Below are 14374 nucleotides of genomic sequence, written 5' to 3'. Positions count from 1 at the left end.
CTAAAGCATTTATTCTACAGTAAGTAGTCAATGGCCCTAACTTATAGTAAAATGGCTTGAATTGATTTTTATGTTAAAAATAATTAAATGATCAATCAAAACAACTTGAGAAAGATGAAGTGCAATTTGATTATGTGCAAACCTTATTTGTTAACATTCAGCAAATGAAATAGAGCTCCATGTTATTACTGGGCTTTATTATGGAAAAAACAGAAGAATGACACATACTGAAATTTAGACATATTCATATCCTCAGTAATTTTTGATAAATAAATACTAAAAACCAGAAAATCTTGAAGAATCAACATTGATTTCTTTAACATAGCAGCCCATGATTTAATTATATTTCCAGATGAAAATTATTAGTACAATACCAGCACCAATCTTGAACAATTGCATTATATAAATCTATGCCAAGGACAAAAGTAGAGAAGTTGATGAATGTTCCTTCTTTCTCTGAACATTCTTTCCGTATTTAATCTGCATGTAACATTTAGCACTGGACTATGTATATTGCTATGTATATTCACTCTGGATGAATTAATAAGATAAGATTTTCCTTCAGCAGAGACTTAATCTTATGTCTCCTGGTAATTCATTGTCTTGATGTTCTTTTAGAAAGAAATTCAGATAAATAACTGAGCAATCTAGTTCTAGATGCCTCAACTGCATGAACTTACATATTCTTATCTCTAAAATGGGCACAATGTCAGTCATATCTCTTCTCTATCCAGAATCAGCATGTGGGTGATATAGATAAAAACTCCCTGTACATTATAAACTGAAGGAAATACTATTTCTCATCACTGGCTCTTCTCCATTAACTTTATCAAATAACCTCTCTTTTTATCTGGAAGGAGATTGATGTTTTCGAGGATTCTCACTCCTTCTGTTGCCTACATGTTCCAAGCCAATCTTCCAAGACACAGTATTTCTTAAATAAGCATGTGCTTTTTGGAGCCAATATATAATTTACAACATGATGCCTAAATCAAGATAATTTCTGCATTTTAACACCAAGAAGAAAAAAGTGTAGGTAGTCAATCTCAAAACTCTGTTATCTCTGCAGTTACCCAGATGTTGACATCCTTAGAATATGTTTGTCTGGGTGACTTTCTCAACTAATTCACCAAAAGGCAAGAGTCATTGTATACCCTCTAAGGCTTCATTGCCAGAAAAGCAACCTTTATTTGTATAACTTCAATCTTAAGCACTCTATTGTATAAAGCTACACTTAGAAACACCGAAGTGAATATTACAATGGATTTCTTCCTTTAGATCAAGTCAAAAGGAATGAGGTGTGACTGTAGTATGAAGCTTACCTACTAAACATAACAGAATTGATACACCTACATCAACATCATTCTACATACTAAAGTTTGTGACAATATTTTCATAATTATACAAGACTATACTCTTAATATTATTATTAATATTTTACCTCTTATTCCAAACATAACTTCAATGATTCTAAGATTTGCCCAAACCATTTTTAAAACTCACTCATTAGAATTACTTTTTCAAAGGGACCACTTTATTATATGAGATACATTTTTTAAAGTACATAAAATGTTTGTGTTTAGCTTAATAATTGCAGAGCAATATCCATGTAACACAATTCCATGAGCTTCCATATTTTTATTCATCAAATCTTGATAATATAATCAAGACTGAGAAATAGGATATTACAAATCCCTCCCAAGGTCTCATGCTTGTCTCAAATTTCAACATTCTCCCAGCTCTGAAGAATCAGTCATCTTCCAAAATTGTAATAATTGATTGCTTACTTTTAAATAAATAGTTTTACAATTTATGCATTAATTCCGAAGTAATAGCATTCATTTTTAAACCTGTAAATGGATCACATTTGGTTTGTTCTCAGTGTTTAGCTACCACAAGCAATATTTTTATAAATATTTTTGTTTATGTATCCTGGTATACATATGCCAAAGTTTCTTTAGAGTAAATATATATGATATATATATATGAATTATATATAGAAGTATATATACTAAATATATATTTAATTCAATATATATGAAACATAATTGCTGGTACTATAGAAAATGTATTTCTTCAATTTTACTAGACGATGACAAACTGGCTTCCAAATTGGTTATGTCAATGCACAATGCAATTCCCACATTGCTTCACATCCTCATCAACATTTGCAATTATTAGACATTTGATTGTTGCCAATCTGGTGCGTGTGGAATGGCATCTTTTTGTGCGTTCAATTTACACAAGCCCAAGACTCTCTTAAAATATGCAGTTGAATACAGAGATATTTCCTTTAATTTATGAAAAATTTCTGCCCAAGCACGTCTTAGAGAAAGTGCAGAAGAAAAATGACAACAACAAAAGAAAATCTTTACAGAAACTAGAAAAGAAAAGCGGTAACATCAACGACCCTGATATCAGGCCTCTCTACAGAAGCAATAAAAGCCAGAAGAAAATGGAATAATATAAAAAGAAATGAAAGAAATAAGTGTCTTTCCAGAATTCAATACTCAGCAAAAGCATATTTCAAAATAAGCATGAAATAAAAATATTTTCAGATACACAAAAAAACTGTGAGTATTTGTAGAACCTCACAAAAGTTAGTTACAAGATTATATTGTAGAAAAAGGAGGAAATAATCTTCCCTGAAGTATTGAGATATAAGAAAGAATGAACAACACATAAAGTGTTAAAATTGGGGAAAATATAAGTTTATAGTGACTAAACTAAATGATAAAACACTATATTTAGTGAGGGCTCTGAGTTAGCTTTCTTCCACATGCCTCACTAACAACCAAAAATTTATAAAAAGCTCAACTTGATATATACGCTGCTAAGAGAGTGAATTTTAAAATTCAGTATATGGTACTGTTTTCAGTGAAAGATTGACTTGCACAATGAAATGCTGCTGTTATAAGTAATATATTTTCTAAACTTGACTTTCAAATTTTATTTTACTGATATACAACTGATATTTGATTTTGTATCTCACAATTCTGTTAAATTTACCTTCATTTCTTATTATCTATTTAGTAATTCTAATCATTTATAATTTTTATGGGATAGTGTTCATATCACCTGTAAGTAAAAATATTTTTCCTTTACTATATTTTAACATTTTCTTTCTTTTTCTTGCCTTATTGATCTGGCTAGGACCTCTAAGACTGTCAAACTAAAATGTTGATAGCAGGCATTGTCATCTCATTTCCCATCTCAGAAAGAATTCTATCAATATTTACCATTAAGTATTTTCTTACCTAGAGGCTTGTGTAGATGACGTTTAACGGAAAGTTTCCTTCTTTTTCTGGTTTGTTAAGGATTTTTTATTACAAATTAATGTTGAATTGTATCAAATGTTTAAATTGCATCCATTAAAAATTATTCAAAGATTGCTCTTTTCTTATTCTGTTATAATGGTAAGTTACTTTGATTTTGAAAATTGTTTTTTACAAACCTTGTCTTTCTCATCCAAACTCAATTTGATTATGATGTATTGATTAGTATTGCTAAGATAAGCTTGCTAATAATTATCTTAGGATTCTTATTATTCTCAGTGATCATGAATAAAATTGACCTGAATTTTTCTTTTCTTAAAGGCCCAAGTTAGCATTAAGGCAGTGATGACCTCATACAACAATCTGGGAATGTTTCCTCTTTTCTCCTTCTAATGAATTCATGTAAGATTGGTATTATTTCTTCCTTAAGCGTTTAACAGCAAAGCCATCTGGGCCTAGTGTTTTTTTTTGGGAAAATGTTTCCTTGTTTTGTTTCTGCGAGGTTTTAATTGTCATTTCTTTTATCAGTTTTAGAATTATGCTTCCTAATTTATTCTTATATTAATTTTATAAATTCTCAAAATTTGGCCATTTCATCAATTTTTAAAATATTTTTGGGTGCAATATTGTTAAGAATATCACCTGATGATCGCTTTGTAGTCTCGATGTTGTCTTCTTTTATATTTCTAATATTAGCTATCTGTGCTTTTCTCCTTATCACTTGAGCAGTTTTTATAAGGTTAAGCAATTTTATTTGTGCAGAACAAAATTCTGACTTTGTTTACTTTCTCTACTGTAATGTTTTCCCTATATCAACAATTTCTGCTCTTATATTTTTGTTTCTTTCTACATTCATGGAGTTATTTTGTTCTTCTGTTTCTGCTTAAGATACTTAGAACATTAATTTCAACCTTTTGTCTCTTCAAACACATATATTTAATACAATAATCTTCCCTTGAAGCAGAGTTTTAATCTGCTTCACTGAGTGATAATATTTTTATTATCACTCAGTTCAAATTGTTTTCCAATTCCCATTGTTAAAATTTATTTGATACATGGGTTACTTATTTTTTATTTTTGACTTATTTATTTTTGACTTATTTATTTTTCACTTTTAGGTTCGGGGACCAAGTACAGGTTTTTTTATATAGATAAACTTGTGTCATGGGAGTTTGTTTTATAAATTATTTTATCACCCAGGTTTTAAGCCTAATAGCTGTAAGTTGTTTTTCTTAGTGCTCTCCCTCCTCCCACCCTCCACCTTCTGAAACATCCAGGGTATATTGTTTTCCTCTATGTTTCTATGTGTTCTCAACATTTAACTCCCACTTATAAGTGAGAACATGTGGTATTTGGTCTTCTGTTCCTGAGTTAGTTTGCTGAAGATAATGGCCTCCAGCTCCATTCATGTCCCTGCAAAGGACATGACCTCCTTCCTTTTTATGGCTGCACATTATTCCATAGTGTATATGTACCACGTTTTCTTTATCCAGTCTATCATGGATGAGGTTTTAGGTCGACTCTATATCTTCGCTCTTGTGAATAGGTCTGCAGTGAGCATACGTGAGCATATGTTTTTATAATAGAATGATTTATATTCCTTTGGGTATATACCCAGTAATGGGATTGCTCGGTTGAATAATATTTCTGTCTTTAGGTCTTTTTCTGTTTTCCACCATGTCTAAACTAATTTACACTCTCATAAAGAGGGTATAAGCATTCCTTTTTCTCCACAACCTCACCAGTATTTGTTATTTTTTGACTTTTTGGTAATAGCCATTCTGACTGATGTTAGATGATATCCCATTGTGGTTATGATTCGCATTTCTGTAATAAGCAGTGATGTCAAGTTTTTTTTCATATGATTGTTGGCCTCATGTATGTCTTCTTTTGAAGAGTATCTGTTCATGTCCTTTGCTGTTCTTTTCTTGAAATTTGTTTAAGTTCTTTATAGATTCTGGATATTAGACCTTTGTCAGATGCATAGTTTGCAAAAGTTTTCTTCATTTTGTAGATTGCTTACTCTGTTGATAGTTTCATTTGCTGTGCAGAAGCTCTTTAGTTTAATTAGATTCCATCTGTCAATTTTTGCTTTTGTTGCAACTACATTTGGCATCGTCATCATGAAATCTTTGCCCATGCTGATGTCGTGAATGGTATTGTTTAGATTGTCTTCTAGTTTTTATAGTTGTAGGCTTTACATTTAAGTTTTTAATCCATCTTGAGTTAATATTTGTATATGGTGTAAGGAAGAGTTCCAGTTTCAATTTTCTGTATATGTCTAGCCAGTTATCTCAGCACCATTTATTGAATAGGGAATCCTTTCCCCATTGCTTGTTTTTGTCAGGTTTGTCAAAGATCAGATAGTTGTAGGTATGCAGTCTTATTTCTGAGTCTCTATTCTGTTTCATTGGTCTATGTTTCTGTTCTTCTACCACTACCATGCTGTTTTGGTGACCATAGACCTGTGGTATAGTTTGAAGTCAGGTAGCGTGATGTCTCTAGCTTTGTTCTTTTTATTTAGTATCGCTTTGGCTACTTGGGCCAAGTTTTCTCCAGTTCTTTAAAGAATGTCAGTGGTAGTTTAATGGGAATAGCATTGAATCTATAAATTGCTTTGGGCAGTATGGCCATTTTAATGATGTTGATTCTTCCTCCTCATGAACAAATCCATGGGTTGTTTAAAAATTTATTGCTTAATTTCAACATAGTTAGGTAGTCTTTAGGTAACTTTATTTTGTTTAATTTTAGCTTAGTTCAGCTATGTCAGAGGATATACTCTATATAATTTTATTCTTTCAGTACTTTGGGAGAATTGTTTTATGGCTTAACATATAGTTAATCTTGGTAATGTTACACATGCACTTGAAAATGGTGTATATTTTGTCATTTGAGGGAACAGTCAAGTTTGTAAATGATGTAATTCATATATTCTATGTTTGACTAGCTTTTTTGTCTATTTGTCCTATTCTTTATTGAGAGAGATAGATTTTAAAATCTCCATTAGAGCATTTATCCATTTATTTTTATAGATTGTAAAGGTTTAAGGATCTGCTATTAAGAGCACAGTTTGTTCGACTTATTTTCTTTCATCATCACACTTTAAACCTGTCTTTATATTTCTGTAAGTAGCATAAACATGGATTTTATTTTTTATAAAGTCTGCCAATACCTGTATTTTAATTGATGCATTTTATCTATTTATGTTAATATAACTGATTCGATTTTGAGTTTACACATATTATTCTACACTCTATTTTTCATTTGTTTCTCTTCTGTTCTTTTTCTCTTTTTGTAAATATTTTTAGATTAATTGATTATTTTTTAGTATTACATTTTCCCCTTTATTTCTGGTACATTTCTACCAAAAAATCCTGCTTATATTTTGATAGATATTGAATTTGGTTTATAGAGAAGGAGAGATGGAGAAGTCAATAAGAGCAAACATAGTATTTTCAAATATATTGACCCCTAAACCACAAACACAAAATGTCTTTTACTTAACCTTTAATTTCTCTCAACAATATTTTATAGTTTTAGTGAACAAGTTTTACACTTTTTTGATAAATTATTGCTATGCATTTTATACTGTTGTGATGGGGTAATTTTCTTTATTTCATTTAAAAATTGTCCATTGCTGGTAGAAGAAAATAATTAATTTTTGTACATAAATTTTTATCTTATGATTTGGACAAATTTATTGGTTCTAGTAATTTTCTGTAGATATCATTGAATTTTCTAGATAGGGAATCATGTCTCCTCTAGATAAAGATAGTTTTACTTCTTTCTTTAAACATGGATATTTGTAATTTTTCTTCGCTTCCTTCCTTTTTTCCGTCTTACTATACATTACGATGTTGAACAGAAGTGGCCATAATGGACATACTTGCCTTGTTCCCTTTGTTGGAGAGGGATGGGGCGATGGTTATTTTTTCACTATTAAGAATGCTGATAGCTGCGTTGGTTTGGTTTGGTTTGGTTTGTAGATGCCCATAATCAGGTTGAAGAAGTTTCCTTGTATTACTAGTTTGTTGAGAGGTTTTATTATGAATGAGTGCTGGGTATTGTCAAAAGCTTGTTCAACTTCTCTTGAGGTATCATGTGATTTTTGTCCTTATTCTGTTAATATGGTCTATTTTATTAATTAATTTTAGGTCAAATAAGTTTTGCATTCAGGGATAAATTCCGGTGTTGAATTCTCTTTATATGTTGCTGGATTTGATTTGCTAATATTTTGTTAAGGATATTTGAATATTCATAATGAATATCAGTCTATATGTGTCTTTTTTTTTTTAACGTCTTTGTCCAGCTTTGTTACCAGCCTATTCCTGGCCTTATAGAATGAAGTAAGAAATGTTTTCTTCTTCTATATGTTTTAAGAGATTGTACAAGATTGGTATTATTTCTTCCAGTATTTCATAGAATTTAACATACACGAAAGATGAGCCTTAGGCTTTCTTTATAGGAAGAATTTTAATCTGAATTTTTTTTTTTGTTGTAAGTCTATTCAGAATTTCAATTTTTTCTAGAGTCAATTTTGGCAATTGGCATCATGATAAAGAAATTGTTCAATTTTATCTAAGATGTCTAACTTGTTGACAAAATTCTATATATTATTAAAATTATTTTAATTGCTATACAGATTGTAGTAATGTCTCTCTTTTAATTTTCTTTTTATTAATTTGTTGCTTCTTTCTTCTTTTACTTGGTTAGAATAAGTGACAGTTTGTCAATTTTCTTGATCTTTTCAAAGTTTCATTGACTGTATTCTGCTTCATTAATTTTCATCTCTAATCATTAATATTTCCTTCCTCTTTTTAAAAAATAATTTCAATTTATATACTATATTTAGGGATTGCATGTGCAGATTTGTTACATTAGTTTATTGCTCAGTGTGCTGAGGTTTGTGGTACAAATTACCCCTTCACACAGGTAGTGAGCATAGTACCTAATAGGTACTTTTTCAGCCCCGCCCCCCTGCCTCTTTCCCCTCTCTAGTGTCTATCATTCCCATGTTTATATCCATGTGTACTCAATATATAGCTTCCATTTACAAGTGAGAGCATGCAGTATTTGGTTTTCTATTCCTGCATTAATTTGATTATACTTCCTCTTGATTACTTTGCAGTTTCTTTGTTTTCTAGTTTCCGAAAGTAAAAACTTAGATTATTGATTTGAGACCTTTCTTTTTTTACTTTACAGGTCTTGAAAGCTATTAACATATATTGCAATAAAAATTTCCCTCTGAGTGCTGATTTAGCTATGTCTATAAATTTTGGTATTCTGTGCTTTATTTTCACTGTGATTATATTACCTTCTAAATTTTCTTAAACTTTCTTATTTGACATACCTATTAATATTTCTTAAAGTATATTTGTTAGATGTTAAAATAGCAACTTCAGTTTCTATTCAACTTCTCTTTTGGTCACTATTTGCATGGTACATTTTTGCATTCTTTTAATATCAATATATTTATGTGTTTGAATTTAGAAAGTCTATCTTGTAAATATTATACATTGGCTTTTGCTTTTGTATTCATTTTGACAATCTCTGTCATTTTATTGAGGTGTTTAGAACCTTCACATTTAATGTAATTATTGATATGGTTAGCTTTACATTTGCCATTTGACTATATGTTTTCTATGTTTCTGTCTTTTTTATTCCCCTTTTTTATTATATTATTTTATGTTAAATAAATACATTCTAAAAAATCTATAAAATAGAAAAATATGATTCATTTTTCACTGTGTTTTGAAAAATAAATGTAAGTATATGGCAAAAAATTTATAGTATTATTTTGAATCAGGTCTAGTTGACCTATCTAATTACTTTGGGGGTTGGTTTTATTCTCAGTGTTTTAAGAAGAAAACTTAGATTATTAATCAGAAAATTTTCTTTTTTCTGATATAGGTGTTGAAAGATGTTAAAAATTATGTTATAAAGTATATATCATCTGTATAAATTTATATCATTATGAAATGTTCTATATGTTCCAACAGTTACATCTTCCTGTGTGCCTGTAATCATGCCATTCTTAGTAAAAAAAAAAAAAAAAAAAGCAAAGCTAGAGGCATTATATTACCTGATTTCAAAATATACTACAAATTATAAACCAAAACAGTGTAATATTGATAATAAAGCTGACACATAGACCAATGAAACAGGACAGAGAACCCAGAAATAAATTCACATATTTATACACAATTTATTTTTTACAAATACACCAAGACATACATTGGGGAAAGCACATTTCTTTGTTAAATGATGATGGGAATACTGGATATCTATATGCAGGAGAATAAAACTAGATCCTTATCTCTCACCCTATATAAAAATCAACTAAAAATGGATTAAAGACTTAAATCTAAGACACATAACTATAAAGTTACTAGAAGAAAACATAGTAGATACAATTTAGCATATTTGTCTGCACAAGAACTTTATGGTTAGAACTTCAAAAGCATTGGCAATAAAACCAAATATAGACAAATATTAATCTAAAAAGCTTCTGCACAGGGAGGGAAACAATCAACAGAGTGAAGACAGAACCTGTAGAATGAGAGAAAATATTTGGAATCTATTCATCTGACAAGGCACTAATATTCAGAATATACAAGGAATTCAAACAACTCAATAGCAAACAAACAAACAAACAATCTTACCAAGAAGAGGGCAAAGGATCTGAAGAGATTTCTCAAAAGAAGACAAACAATGACTGACAGGTATATGAATAAATGTTCAATATCACTTATCATCAGGGAAAAGCAAATCAAACCACGATGAAATGTTACCTCACTCCAGTTAGATGGTTACCATCAAAAAGACAGAAAAAAAAAATGACAAATGTTGGTGAGGATGCAGAGAAAGGGTAACTCTTGCCCAATGTTCATGGAAATGTAAATTGGTATAGCCACATGGCAAAGAGTGTTGTGGTTTCTCAAGAAACTAAAAGGAGAGAAAAGGAAGAGCAAGTTGGCAACAGAAGACCCCATTTATTGTGCCCCCTTCACAGGAACATCAAATTTAACCACTGGCTATACACACATAAAAAATCACCTTCTTAAGAAACAAACATCAAGTGAGCACTCACAGTACCTGGTGTTAATTTCATATCACTGAAAAAGGCACTGAAGAGGGTAAAAAAGACTGTCTTGTATTGCCAATATCACCCCTCCCTGAGCCCAACCATACTGTGGCCACATGGTACAGAGAAATCTATGCAACTGGGAGAAGGAAAGTGCAGCAAATAGACTTCTATTATAATCAGTGCTGCCCTGTCACAGGGGAAGGCAAAATCAGACTGAACTCAGCTGATGCTTGCCCATGAAGGGAACATTCAGACCAGCCCTAGTCATAGGAGAATCATCCATTCCAGTGATTGAAACTTGAGTTCGGGCAGGTCTCACCATCACAGGCTGAAGTGCGCTGTGGCATTAAATAAACTTAAAAGGCAATCTACTCCACAGGCACTGCAAGTCCTAGTACTAAGCTGTGCTCAGAGCCAGTAGACTTGGGGTGCACATGGCTTACTAGACACCAGCCACAGCAGCTAAAGAAGTGTTTGTGCCATTTCTACCCCAACCCCAAGCAGCACAACTCTCAGCTCTAAAAGACACCCTTTGCTTTCACTTGAAGAAAGGAGAGGGAAGAGTAAAGAGGATTTTTGTCTTGCATCTTGGATATCATCTCAGCCACAGTACAATAGGGCACTGGATAGAGTTGTGAGGCCCGCATTATAGGACCTAGCTCCTGGACAACATATATAAACACACCCTGGGTCAGAAGTAACCTGCTGCCTTGAAAGGAAGGACCAAGTCTTGGTAGAATCCTTCAACTGCTGACTAAAGAGCCCTTGGACTCTGAATAACCAGCAGAAATACTCAGGTAGTACACTATGGGCCTTGGATGAGACTCTTAGATGTGCTGGGTTTAGGTGGTGGCTACAGTTAGAGACTCCTTCTGCTTGAGAAAAACAGAGAAAAATGTAAAGGGAACTTCATCTTGCAGCTTAGGTACCATCTCGGTGACAGTGGAGTAGAACACCAAGCGGGTTCTTCTATTCAAGGCCCTGGCAATTGGATGGCATTTCTGAACCTGCCCTGGTCCAGAAGGGAGCCCACTGTCCTGATGCGTGAGTCCTAGGCCTGCTAGCATCCACCACGGGCTGACGGAAGAGATCTTGGGTATTAAGTGTATATTGGAAGTAGCCTAGCAAAACTCCCTGTGGGCCTGTGGTGGTGGTGGCCACAGGCTCCTCTGCCTATGGAAAAGGAGAGGAACAGTGAAAAGGACGTATCTTGTGATTTGAGGATCAGATCAGCCATAGTAGAATAGAACTCCAGGTAGCCTTCTAAGGTTTTTTATTCTAGTCCCTAACTTCAGAACGGCATCTGTGGACCCACCCAGGGCCTAGGGAACTCATCGATCTCAAGGGAAGGACAAAAGCCTGGATAGCTTTGTTACTAGCTAATTGTAGAGCCCTAAGACATTAAGCAAACATAAGCAGTAGCCAGGTAGTGGTTGCAGTGAGCCTTGGATGATGCCCAATGCTGTGCTGGCTTCAGGCCTGACCCAGCACAGTCACAGTGGTGGTGGCCACAAGGGTGCTTGTGTCACCCACCTCCAACCCCAAACATCTCAATGCAGAGAGAAACTCTATTTGTTTGAGAGAAAGTAGGAGAAGAAAACAAGAGTCTTTGTCTGGTAACCCAGAGAATTCTTCTAGTTCTTACCCAAGATCACCAAAGTGATACCTCAACAAATCTGCAATAACCATAGCATTAGTGGGTTTGGGGTGCACTCTAATGCAGATATGGATTAGATCATAACACCCAAGTCCTTTTGAATACCTGGAAAGCCATCTCAAGAAGGATGGGCATAAACACAGAATGAAAAATCTAAAATGAATACCTAACTCTTCAATGCCCAAACACCAATGAACAGCCACAAGTATCAAGACCATCCAGAAAAGCGTAATGTCACAAAATGAACTCAATAAGGCACCATGGACCAATCCTGAAGAGACAGAGATATGTGCCCTTAATAAAGAGAATTCAAAATAGTTGTGTTGACGAAACTCAAAGAAATTCAAAATAACACAGAGAAGGAATTCAGAATTCTATCAGATATATTTAACAAGGAGATTGAAATAATTAAAAAGGATCAAGCAGAAATTCTGGAGTTAAATAATGCAATTGACATACTGGAGAATACATCAATCTTTTAGTAGCAGGATTAATGAAACAGAGGAAGGGATTAGTGAGCTCGAAGACAGACTATTTGAAAATATAGTTATAGGAGACAAAAAAGAAAAAAAGAAACAAAAAAGAATAAAGCATGCCTACAAGATCTAGAAAATAGCCTCAAAAGGACAAATGTAAGAATTATTGTCTTATAAAGAGGAGGCAGAGAAAGAGATAGGGGTACTAAGTTTATTCAAAGGGATATCAGAGAACTTCCCAAACCTACAGAAAGATATCAATAGCCAAGAAAAGGTAGGTTATAGAATACTCAACAGATTTAACCCAAAGAAGATTACCTCAAGGCATTTAATAATCAAACTTCCACAGGTCAAAGATAAAGAAAGAATTCTAAAAGTAGCAAGACAGAAGAAACAAATAACATACAATGGAGCTCCAATATGTTTGTCTTGCAGCAGACTTTTCAATGGAAACCTTATAGGCCAAGAGTGTAAGACATGACATATTTAAAATGCTGAATGAAAAAACGCTTACCATATAGTATTATATCCAGCAAAAATATCTTTCAAACATAAAGGAGATATAAAAATTTCCCTAGACAAACAAAAGCTGAGGGATTTAATAAACACCAGACCTGCCCTACAAGAAATGCTAAAGGAAGTACTTCAATCCGAAAAAAAAAAAAAAGACATTAATGGGCAATAAGGCATCATCTGAAGGTACAAAATTCACTGGCAATAGTATTGTATTAGTCAGCATTCTCTTCTATATATGAAAGTTATTCAATATTAACTTACATGATCACAAGGTCCCAAAATAGGCTGTCTGCAAGCTAAGGAGGAAGGAGAGCCAGTCCACGTCCCAAAACTGAAGAACTTGGAGTCCCATGTTTCAGGGCAGGAAGCATTCAGCACAGGAGAAAAATGTAGGTGGGGAGGCTAGTCCCATTTCTCTTTCACGTTTTTCTGCCTGCTTTTTATTTGCTGGCAGCTGATTAGATTGTGTCCACCAGATTAACGGTGGACCTATCTTTCCCAGCCCACTGACTCAAATGTTAGTCTGTTTTGGCAACACCTTCACAGACACACCCAGGATCAATACATTGTATCCTTCAATCCAACCAAGTTGACACTCAGTATTAACCATCACAGTATATACTCAGAAAAACAAAGAATATTATAAAACTGAAACTGTGGTATGTAAACTGTGGTATGTGGTACTCTGATCTTAAGTAGAAATACTTAAAAAATGAAGCAATCAAAAATAACTGTAGCAACTTTTCAAGACCTAGATAGTACAATAAGGTAAAAATGGAAACAACAAAATTTTAAAAGTGGGGGACAAAGTTACAGCATACAGTTTTTGTTAGGTTTCTTTTTGCTTGTTTGTCTATGCAAGCAGTGTTGTTAACAGCTTAAAAGAATAGGTTATAAGATGGTATTTGCAAGCCTGATGGAAACCTAAAAATTAAAAATCACGCAACAGACACACAAAATTAAAAGCAAGAAATGAAGTCATACCATTAAAGAAAATTACTTTCACTAAAATAAGACTAGAAGTAAGTAAAGAAGGAAAAGAAGACCACAAAACAACCAGGTAAAAAATAATAAAATGGTAAGAGTAAGTCCTTGTTCATCAATAATAGCATTGGATATAAATGAACTAAACTCCAATAAAAAAATATCGAGTGACTGAATGGATGGTACAAAAAAATCCCATGATCTTTTGCCTTCAAGAAACACACAACCTATAAAGACACACATAGATTGAAAATAAAGGGATGGATAAAGATATTCTATTTCAATGAAAATCAAAAAAGAACAGGAGTTCTGACAAAATATATTTTAAGACAAGAACTATAAGAGAAAAGGTCATTATATAACATAAAGGAGTCAATTC

Source organism: Chlorocebus sabaeus, chromosome 27, assembly GCF_047675955.1.
Source record: "Chlorocebus sabaeus isolate Y175 chromosome 27, mChlSab1.0.hap1, whole genome shotgun sequence".
Classification (NCBI taxonomy): Eukaryota; Metazoa; Chordata; class Mammalia; order Primates; family Cercopithecidae; genus Chlorocebus; species Chlorocebus sabaeus.
The sequence above is the reverse complement of the archived record's forward strand: the minus strand, read 5'-3'. Positions refer to the sequence as shown.